The 10,249-nt window shown below is 48.0% G+C and overlaps 1 pseudogene; it reads right to left on the bottom strand.

Moving 5' to 3' along the window:
• Window positions 1–6,693: 6,693 nt before the first annotated feature.
• LOC140380223 (tripartite motif-containing protein 16-like) lies at window positions 6,694–8,379 on the bottom strand (annotated as a pseudogene).
• Between the last annotated feature and the right edge of the window lie 1,870 nt (window positions 8,380–10,249).

Genomic DNA, 10,249 nt, shown 5'->3' with positions numbered 1-10,249 from the left:
GATTTAAAACCATACATTCCAACTGTGGCTTGCCGCTTCTCAGATCTGACTTGTAACTCGGTCCGAGACATCACCTCTCCATGAAGTGATTACATTTGAAATGAAACCACAAAAGTTACAGAATGAAGCTTTTGGTGTTTATTAGTGATAAATCTACTGTGAAATTATGATCTGTTTTTCATTGTTAAACTTTGTATTTGCAGCTCGGCCTTTAAACGCTTTTCTGTCTGAAAAGAGAACAAGTCCTCCAGGTCCTCGAGGTGTTTTAGGTCCTTCAAGTCCTTCTGGTCCTTTAGGTCCTCCAGGTCCTTCAAGTCTTTCAGGTCCTCCAGGTCCTTCAGGTCCTTCAGGTCCTTCACTGTCCTACATCCAGCTCATCCATGGTAAGTAAATCCTGGATTAGTTCAGGTTAAATCCTGATTTAGTCTGGGTTTAGTCCCATCTTGGACACTGGTCTAAATCTGGTTCAGAAAGGGTCTAGTTCGGGTTTGATCTCTTATTTAGGTCTGGTTTAACTCTGATTTAGTCCTGGTTCTTGTTTCAGTCCTGGTTTAGTCCTGGTTTAGTCCTGATTTAGTCCTGGTTTAGTCCCAGTTCAGTCCCTGCTCAGTCCCGGTTCAGTCCCGGTTCAGTCCCGGTTCAGTCCTTGTCTTGTCCTTGCAGGTCCGACCCTCTGGACCCTGGACTCGGACTTGTCCGCAGACCTGGCGTGTGACCCGTGCTCTCTGCGCCTTCAGAACGACTCGATCTACTGCAGCGAGGAGGGTCTGTACCTGGTCTACGCCCAAGCCTCCTTCAAAAATTCCACTCCGAATCACGGTAACTTCGTCTGCCTGAGGAAAAACCCGGTCTGGGGCTTGTCCGCGCCCCGCCTTTTGGTCAACGTCTCAACGGAACAATCCCAGAAGTCCGTTTTTGTGATGAAGGTGGTGAGTCTTCAGGAGGGCGACAGCGTCAGCCTCCAAATCAAAGGGAGAATCTTCAAACACGAAACGTTCTGGGGAATGATCCAGTTACAGCACGGACTCAGAGGTCAGAGGTCAAACTGAGGCGGGTCAGAATGGGCTGCTGGATGTCGGGTTTACGGGTTTGTCGCTCTGTAACGACTCAAACTCTCCTCGTTAACGTCGTCTCTGTCAGAAACAAAAGGACCTTCTCACAATCAGAACGCGGGGCCATTATCTTCCTGCTCATCAGCCGAAAAGCAGATATTAATCTATATTAAAATTAACATCGAAATGAGATGATTATTTGAGCAAAATAAATCACATAAACAGGACAAGATCTGACCTTTCGTTAAACAGTTTTACAAGGATTTTGAGTTTCAACAAATACAAAAAATGACAGTATTTTGCTAAAAAACAAGTATTCTAATGTTCCTTGTAGTTTTGAGCGCTGAGTCTATTCCTTGATGTCTGAATGGTTTAAGTCGTAGAATGGTGAGCCATGTGCTTGATACATTTAAAAGTACATTTCGATACAAAAGGCTTGATATTCTTATTTGTCCAGATATAAACATTCTTTCAAAACGACCGCAGCAGGTTTTTAGTATCTGGCTGTTCCTTCAATAGATGGATAAACGTTACTGTCTGTGGAGCAGGGTTTGAGCGCTGAACTGTGAATTCCTGTATCGTTCACATCAATTATGTTTTCATTTTTGTTACTAATAAAATGTATATTTTCATATTCTGACGCTCGCCTCTTTCTTTTTGACTTGTCGGCTCAGCTCTAATAAAGAATTGTTTTACAATCTGTTCAGTTCTGAATGGACTTGGTCCTGTTTTAGATCAGTATAAATATATAAATATATAAATATATATCTATATAGATATAGATATTGATATCTATAGATATATATCTACATATATATATGTATATACCAGTAGTCGATCTACATCAATCCTTGTTTTTTACAACTTTAGTGGACAATAATCTTAGAAGATGATGCAGTTTAAAGCTGTTATGTTTACTGTGTTTGGTAATCTCATGATTATTTCTTGGTAAAAATGCGCCATTTAGTGGTCGTTATAATTTACACCTTTTAGAATCAGTAGAAGAAGAGCTCTGGACTGGAAGTAGTTGTTTCTAACCATGTGTATTTTCACTGTTTTAGGCCTCACTAGTTACCTGACTGATTATTTTTGTCCTCAAAGCTCATTTTAATGAAAGATATGCAATATACAAACCATTTTCAGTTCTCTCTCAACAAGGCACCCGGCTGTCATGACGTCATGCGACTGTTCTCACATTTGACCACAGTGACATCTGTGCAACTAGCTCTTAAAACTAATATTACATTAGCTACATTCTCCCCTGCCAGAAGTCAACGTCTCAGTGACTTCCTAACCATCAGCTATAGCTGTTGATGTGTAAAGGACCACACCCGCTAACACCTGAGACAGCACATCTGGTGTGAAAGATACTGCGTTATTGCAGGCACTCACAGGTAAGTTAAATGGGTTTCTGCTTTGACCAGCGGTTGCCCTTGCACTTTTGCGTGGGGGTGGCATAGGCGTGATTATCTTGAATGGTGCCACCCTCCACCGCGGAGCAGGTACTGGTCTTTCTTCAGACAAACCCGGACTTCCCACAACTGATCCTGAGTGAGGAGAATCTTCACCGGGCTCATCCATCATGTCAACATCCAACAGTTGTCACTTTCAGTTTTACTCCGGCTCTAACCCTTCGCCCTCTGAATTGCTTTCTAGGTCCTCCAACCTTTGACCAATGGGTTCATTAACTTGTTCCACTAGCAGGTAGTCAGGTTCTGAGTCTGTAGATTCAGTGTCTGAGTCTATATCAGCTTCAGGCTCATGAACAAGGGGAATCATTTGATATTCTTGACTTGGAGGGGGCAAAGGCCCTACACAAAGACGAAGATTAGACCTATGCACTCTCTTTAATGGACCACCATTCACTGGTACTACTGTGTGTGGTGTCCCCTGGACATCAATGATTTTATGCGCTTTTGATGACCATGAATCTTGAATCTTATATCTGCCAATAGGACGATGGCGAAGGTACACATACTGCCCTATTTCAACAGCTGGACAATAAACTTTTGCATTCTGACGGGCCATCCCTTCTGCTGCTTTTCTGGCTTCTCTCTGGCTCTCTCATGTGCATTATGAAGACATTCTGTGTGGGCCCTGAGCCAGTCTGTGTTGGCATCTTTTTTTGGCTCCTGCCCAAGCAGCGCATCAACAGGGTGATGAGGGTGTACTCCAAACAACATGTGGTACCAAGTCGAGGAGTGTGGGGTCACATTATAAGCATACACAAGTTCAGCTGAATGTTCAGGCTAGCGGTGCTTTTTTCCAGGGGGGAGTGTCTTCAGAAGGTCATGCAAGGTTCTGTTAAACCTCTCACACTGCGGGTTTCCCTGCGGGTGATGAGGTGTGGTGCGGCTCTTCTTCACCCCATACAAACTGCATAATTCGGCAATCACAGCACTCTCAAAACTTCTGCCCTGATCTGAGTGCAAGTGCTCAGGCTCCCCATATATCATAAACCACTCTTTCAATATGACCTTAGCAGTTGTGTCTGCCCTCTGGCTGAACTTTGTGAAAACATCTGTGAGCACAAGAACATTCTCACACCCATCACTTGCACGGTCAAGTGTAGTGTAGTCAGCAGCAACGACTTCAAGAGGACGGGTAGCTAGAAATGGAGTTTGGGGTGCACAAACTTTGGGTTGTGGCAACTTTGTCAACACGCACCATTGACAGTTTTTGATACATTTTTCTACCTCCTCATGCATTCCTCCCCAAAAACACCTTTGTCTCAAGAGCCCAAGTGTCCGTTCTATCCCTTGGCGTCACATCTGATTGTGCACACTGGTGAGGACTGTTTCTTTAAGGCAGGAAGGCAATAATAGCTGGTAGCATTTTTCAGGATTTGCATCTTCAATCTCACAATACAAGAGTCCATCTTTTACTCTGAGATTGTTTCAGTAGGGACCGTAATGGGATGGGCAGAGTTTGTCTTTCCTGTAAAGAAGGTTTTTGTCTCCCATCCCAGAGCTCTTTCAAAACGTTGAGTGTTGGATCCGAAGCTTGGAATGTCTGGAGCTCAGCTTTGGTGTAACTGGGAAGAGTTGGTGTGTTGCTCTGCACTTGAATCTATCTCCTCACTGTCCATGTGTAAATCACTTAGCTGTCTGACTCTGCAGTGCTCAACCCCTGCAGCGGTGAACTCAGAGCCCAAAGCACTGCCTACCCTTAGTTACATATAGCTACACAACCGTCAAACTCTGCATCCTCCGAATCTGGATCCAAATCTGTTAAAGCTGGCTGTCTGGAAAGGGCATCGGCTGCTGAGTTACAACGACCGGGTCAGTACTTAACATCAAAATCAAACAGGGCTAACTGCTCTACCCAAAGCTGTTGGATAGCCCCCGACATGGCTGTAGAAAGGTGACAAAGCGGGTTATTGTCGGTTAGGACTGTGAACCTGGACCAAAGGAGGTAGCTGCGAAACTTTTCTGTCACTGTCTATTTCAACTTAAGAAGCTCTAGCTTCATGCTACTGTAGTTCCCATCATTCCTCTCAGCCCCTCTAAACCTGCGACTCGCATAAGCTATGACCTTTTCCTTCCCACCCTGAACCTGATACAACACTGCACCTTAACCAAGGTTGCTAGCATCTGTCTCTAGGTAAAGGGTAACTGAAAGTCTGCATAACCTGGAGTCATGGTTTAGTCCTGGTTTAGAACTGGTTCAGTCCTGGTTCCAACTTTCACCGGAACAAATTCTGAACCAGGAGCTTTGAATTCACAAACAAAGGAACTTGTCTTGGTGCAATATAAAACAATGAACAATGAATAAGTCAAAAGAGAAACAATTTAAATCTACAATGGGATAAAATAACAATGAGCTATAAGATAAAAAAATAAGAATACAACAAAAATAAAAAATAGGCTTAATATGTACACAAATGTAAAGTTGAGTTTACATTTGTAGTGCGGAAAGTGATTAACTGATGGTTAAAGTGACAGTGTTTAAGAAGTGTTCATGAGTCCAACGGCAGAATGAAAGAAACTGTTCTTGTGGAGGGAGGTTCTGGTCCGGATGGACCGTAGCCTCCTGCCTGAGGGGAGTGGCCTCCTGCCTGAGGGGAGTGGCGTCCTGCCTGAGGGGAGTGACCTCCTGCCTGAGGGGAGTGGCATCCTGCCTGAGGGGAGTGGCCTCTGGTCCCAGAGCCCTGGAGACGTACAGGTCCTGCAGATCACCTTCTCCGCAGAGGGCGCGGTTTGTCCCTGGCTGTGGCTCCAGCGTACCACACGGTGATGAAGGAAGTGACGGAGGAGGTAATGGAGGAGTTGATGGACTCAATGATGGTCGTGTAGAACTGCACCATCATCTCCGCTGGCAGCGGAGTGTCACAGAAGTCTGATCTAGTCTAATCTAGAGCTCTAGATTAGAGTTACCGAAATCTGCTCTAGATCTACTCTAGCTGTAACAAATGCTTGGAGACGTCTCACACTGAAGCAGAAGATGAATGAGGTCAGATCTTAAAGGCGCAATGGACGATTTTTCGGCAATTTGAGAACTCAGGCGGAAGTGCGCATGCCACTCCCTCGTGCACATGCCACTCCCCACTGTGGACTGATACAACACACACGTGCGTTTGTATATTAGCGTGACGGATCGCAGCATCTCTCGTCTCCCATAGATTTCCGTCTTCTTCTGAGTCAGCTCGAACTGTCTTTCTCCGTCTTAATTTTGTCTCGTACACTGAGGGAACTATATTATGATAGATCAATGCGCTTAGACACGCGGAAACATGCTGCTCTCCTGGGGACGAGCCGCACGCGGCTGCAGGTGAGCAGTAGGTGCGTTTTATGATTGATACGTGGCAGGACTAATTGGCAGTCCACACCAGATTTGGGCCAAAAAAATCGTCCATTCAACCTTAAACTTTGGACCTCACAGTATTTCAAAAAAAGAAAAAGAACAGGAGGAGGGACGGAGGAGAGACGGAGAATGGACGGAGGTGAGGGACGAAGGAGGGACAGACGAGGGACGGAGGAGAGGGATGGAGGAGGGACGGAGGAGGAGAGACGGAGGAGAGACGGGGGAGGGACGGAGGAGAGATGGAGGAGGGACGGAGGAGGGACAGAGGAGAGACAGAGGAGAGACGGAGGAGGAGGGACAGAGGAGAGGGGCTTCAACTTCTTCTCTTTCCTTCTTATCGTGGCAAACCTTTAGCGCTCGTCTCCATGGTAACAAGCAGCAGAAAAGTCACGGAGCGGTTTTAGCCTCAGATTTATTTCAAGTTGTTACACTGCACATTTAATCAGGTGTAAAAAGACATTTCATTTGCAGCAGAAACACAGAGGCTCCTGAAGGTTTTCCAAATGTGTTCTTCAAAATCATAAGAAATGAAGACATTTAAAACAGATTGTTCAAAAGAAACAACTTTGTCTGATCTTGGGAATAAAGAAGAATAATCCGCCTTAAAAAGAGGCGGAATCACAGTAAAAACTGTTTTGTCCAATTTTAGAATCGTATTATTTTTGTACATTTATTTTTCACCACCACCAACAGTCTGTTCATGAATATTCATGAATAAGGCAAAGTTTGTAAAGATTTTGAGACAAACAGAGTTGAATAAAGTACGTTCCATAAATCTCCTCTTTGTTCTTCCTCCAGTGTTTCTCAATCTCTGGTTCTGATGTTGTTTTTTATGTCCTGAGAGCAGCAAGTCCAGTTTAAGTCCTGGTTTAGGAAAAGATCAGGATCAAAAAGGTCTCGACTGTGACTGTTCAGGAGCTTATTTCAGTTTAAGGAAATGTGCAGTGGCTCCATAAAAAACTAAGACTCCAGCGTGTAGAGGCTGAGTGAACTGAGTCTGGACTCTGTGGAGGAGGCTCATGTCACAGGACAGGAGTCCCTGCGCTGTGGTCCAGGTAAACCCCGATTCTGGACCCGACCGGACCTGGGATATCGGACCAGACTTTGTTGAACGCAAATGAGTGACCATCATAACCCTGACAGTCTAAGACCCAGGATTTCTCATTGTATCCAAACACACAGTCTCTCTCAATGTCTTTATAAGCAGCTGCTATATGAATGATCTCGTTCCACTCCAGCTCCCAGTAACATCGGCCCGTCAGCTCCTCTAGACTCAGGACCTGATCCTCACTGAATCTGTCTGGATGATCAGGATAACTCTGCTCTTCATACTCATGTGTCACTCTTCTGTTTCCATCAGACAGTGACAGATGTTTACTTGCTGTGTTTGGGTCCAGAGTGATGTCTCGTGCATATCTGAGGAAGTCCTCTCTGCAGCTCGGCTCAGGCCTCAGTTCATCCTGGACTTGAACCTTGGCCTCCTCCAGAAAGACCTGCAGTTTGTCCCTGAGTTCAGACACAGCTCTGGACACGTCCTCAAAGTCCCTCCTTGATCCGGTCTGGATCCTGGACTCTGTGCTGTGCTGTGTGTCTGTGGCCAGAGGGGGGCAGTGCAGTATAAACTGGTTGTGGTCAGGGGTGAGGGACAGTGTGTCCAGCTCAGAGATGCTCCTCTTCAGCTCAGTCACGTCCTGCTGCAGTTGGTCCTGGAGCTCTTGGACTGGGCTCAGTTGGGTCTTCTCCTGGGAGAGGATCTGCTGCTCCACTTCAGAGCGTCTTTTCTCCAGGAGAAGGACCATCTCTTTGAAGCTGTCCTCGCTGCTCTGCAGCGCTCTCTGGGCAGAGCAGCTGATGTCCTGGGCCTCCTGTTGGAGCCTCTGCAGGTCTGTCTCTTTGTGCTGGAGGCTCTGGAGCAGCAGGGCCCTCCTGGCCGGCAGCTGTGCCTGCCTTTGGGCCCGCTCTGAGGCAGAGGACACGGTGTCGTGTGATGCTCCATGCAGCAGACCACACACAGGAGCTGCCCGTCGGTGCGGCAGAACATCTTCTTGACCTCGTTGTGCTCAGAGCACATGTTCTCCTGGAGGTGGTGTGAGGGCGCCACCAGCTGGTGTCTCTGAAGCGCTGCAGCGTCATGATGAGGCTGGAGGTGGCTCTCACAGTAAGAGGCCACACACTGCAGACATGAGCCCAGCGCCTTCAGCTTCCTCCCAGTGCACACGTCACAGCTCACATCTCCAGGAGCGGCGTAGTAGCGGTCAGCAGGGGGCGCTGTGAGCCCGCTCCTCTTCAGCTCCTCCACTAAACATGCTAACATGACGCTTTTGCCCGGGACAGGCCTGGGGCTGAAGCTCTGCCTGCACTGAGGGCAGCTGTAGACCAGCCTCTCTGTCTCCTCTCTGTCCCAATGGCTGTGGATGCAGCTGCTGCAGTAGCTGTGTCCACAGGGAATAGTGAGCGGCTCCTTCAGGTCCTCCAAACACACGGAGCAGCTCAGAGCCGCCGGGTCCACTGTGCTCTGTGCCATTTCTCCCTCTGAGAGCAGGAGGAGTGGCAAGGGCAAACTGGGGGGCTTTCCTGAGGAAAGCTGATGATGGTTCTAGGGTTCTGCAGGAAGGAGGATTGACTCAGGTGGATGATCTCAATAGTTCAATTGTCTCGCTCATCACGCAGTCAGCGGTAGGCACGATTCCTAAGAGTGGTGGTAGTGGACATAGGAAGCGGGTGCCGTGGTGGAATGAAGCATGTGGTTATGCTGTTAGGGCGAGAAATGCGGCGTTTCGCCGGCTAAGGGTTACCCACACTGAGGGTGCCCTCATTGACTACAAGAGGGCCCGCGCTGTTGTGCGGAAAACTGTAAGAACGGCCAAGAGTGCCTATTGGAGGCGGTATTGTTCCAAAATTGGGAGAGAAACGCGTCTCGGGGATGTTTGGGGGATGATTAAGCAGATGCATGGGGTTGAGCGCCATCATGGGACCCCGGTCCTAATACAGAATGGTGTTGAAGCAGTCAGCGACGTTGACAAAGCTGAACTGTTGGCCAGCACCTTTGTGTCGGTGCACAGCTCTGACAATCTCTCACCTGCGGAAAGGCACTACAGGGAGAGTACTTTGGCCCAGAATTCTGAGCTGATTGGGCACCAGTCTTCAACTCAAGATGACCTTGACCTTCCGTTTAGTCTGTTTGAGCTAAGGAGAGCACTTTCTAAGGCGAAACAGACAGCCCCGGGTAAAGATGAGGTGTGCTATGACATGCTCTCTCATTTGACTGATGACACGCTTGGGCTAGTCCTGGGTCTTTTCAACCGTGTTTGGGATTCAGGTTGTGTTCCATCTGCGTGGAAACAGTCTACGGTGGTGCCGGTTCTGAAGCCGGGTAGGCCAGCGTCTGACCCTTCAAGTTATAGGCCGATTGCCTTGACGTCGCAGCTCGGGAAAACGATGGAGCGCATGGTTACCGAGCGGTTGGATTACTTCTTGGAGAGTCAGGGTTTGCTTCCCGTGCACCAGAGTGGTTTCCGTAGGGGCAGGAACACCATGGATTCCGTGTTGTGTTTGGAATCTGATATCCAGCTGGCCAGGGCTCAGAAAGAAAAGGTTATTGCGGTGCTCTTTGATGGGGAGAAGGCGTACGATATGGTTTGGAAGGATGGGCTCCTCATTAAGCTGCGGAAGTGTGGTGTGAAGGGTAATCTGTTTAACTGGGTCCGGAGCTTTCTGTCTGGCCGGCGTATCCAAACCAGAGTGGGCGCTGCTTACTCTGGGGTCTGTGAGGTAGAGAATGGGATCCCGCAGGGGAGTGTGTGTAGCCCTATCTTGTTCAATGTTATGATTAAGGACATCTTTGACGACGTGGATGGGTCTGTTGGGAGGAGCCTTTATGCTGATGATGGCGCTCTATGGGTGAGAGGGAGGAATCTCCGGTTTTACGAGGCGAAACTGCAAAGGGCAATACAGCAGGTGGAGCAGTGGACCCTGAAGTGGGGGTTTAAACTGTCCGTACGGAAGTCTCAAGTGATCTGTTTCTTCAATGGGCATAGGGACGTCTCCCTTCGACTGCATGGGCAGGTGCTCGAACAGGTCAGGGAGGTGAGGTTCTTGGGGGTCACCTTTGACGAGAGGCTTAGTTGGCGTCAGCACATTGATGAGGTCAGTGGTAAATGCAAAAGGGTGAATAACTTGCTTCGTTGTCTATCCGGCCAGGACTGGGGGGCCAGCAGAAGGTCGCTCCTGGGTATTTATCGGGCCGTCATGAGGGCGGCTATTGATTATGGCTGTATAGCCTACATGTCTGCGGCTGAGACTAACTTAAAGAAGCTTGACGTGGAGCAAGCCCAGGCCTTGCGCATCTGCTGTAGGGCTTTTAGGACCTCCCCTGTCTCGGCGCTGCAGGTTGA

This window comes from Eucyclogobius newberryi, unplaced genomic scaffold (assembly GCF_026437365.1).
Source record: "Eucyclogobius newberryi isolate DKJ021-1_F unplaced genomic scaffold, fEucNew1.0.hap1 SCAF_457, whole genome shotgun sequence".
Taxonomy (NCBI): Eukaryota; Metazoa; Chordata; class Actinopteri; order Gobiiformes; family Gobiidae; genus Eucyclogobius; species Eucyclogobius newberryi.
Note: the sequence above shows the minus strand (reverse complement) of the source record. Positions and strands in the feature narration are given on the sequence as shown.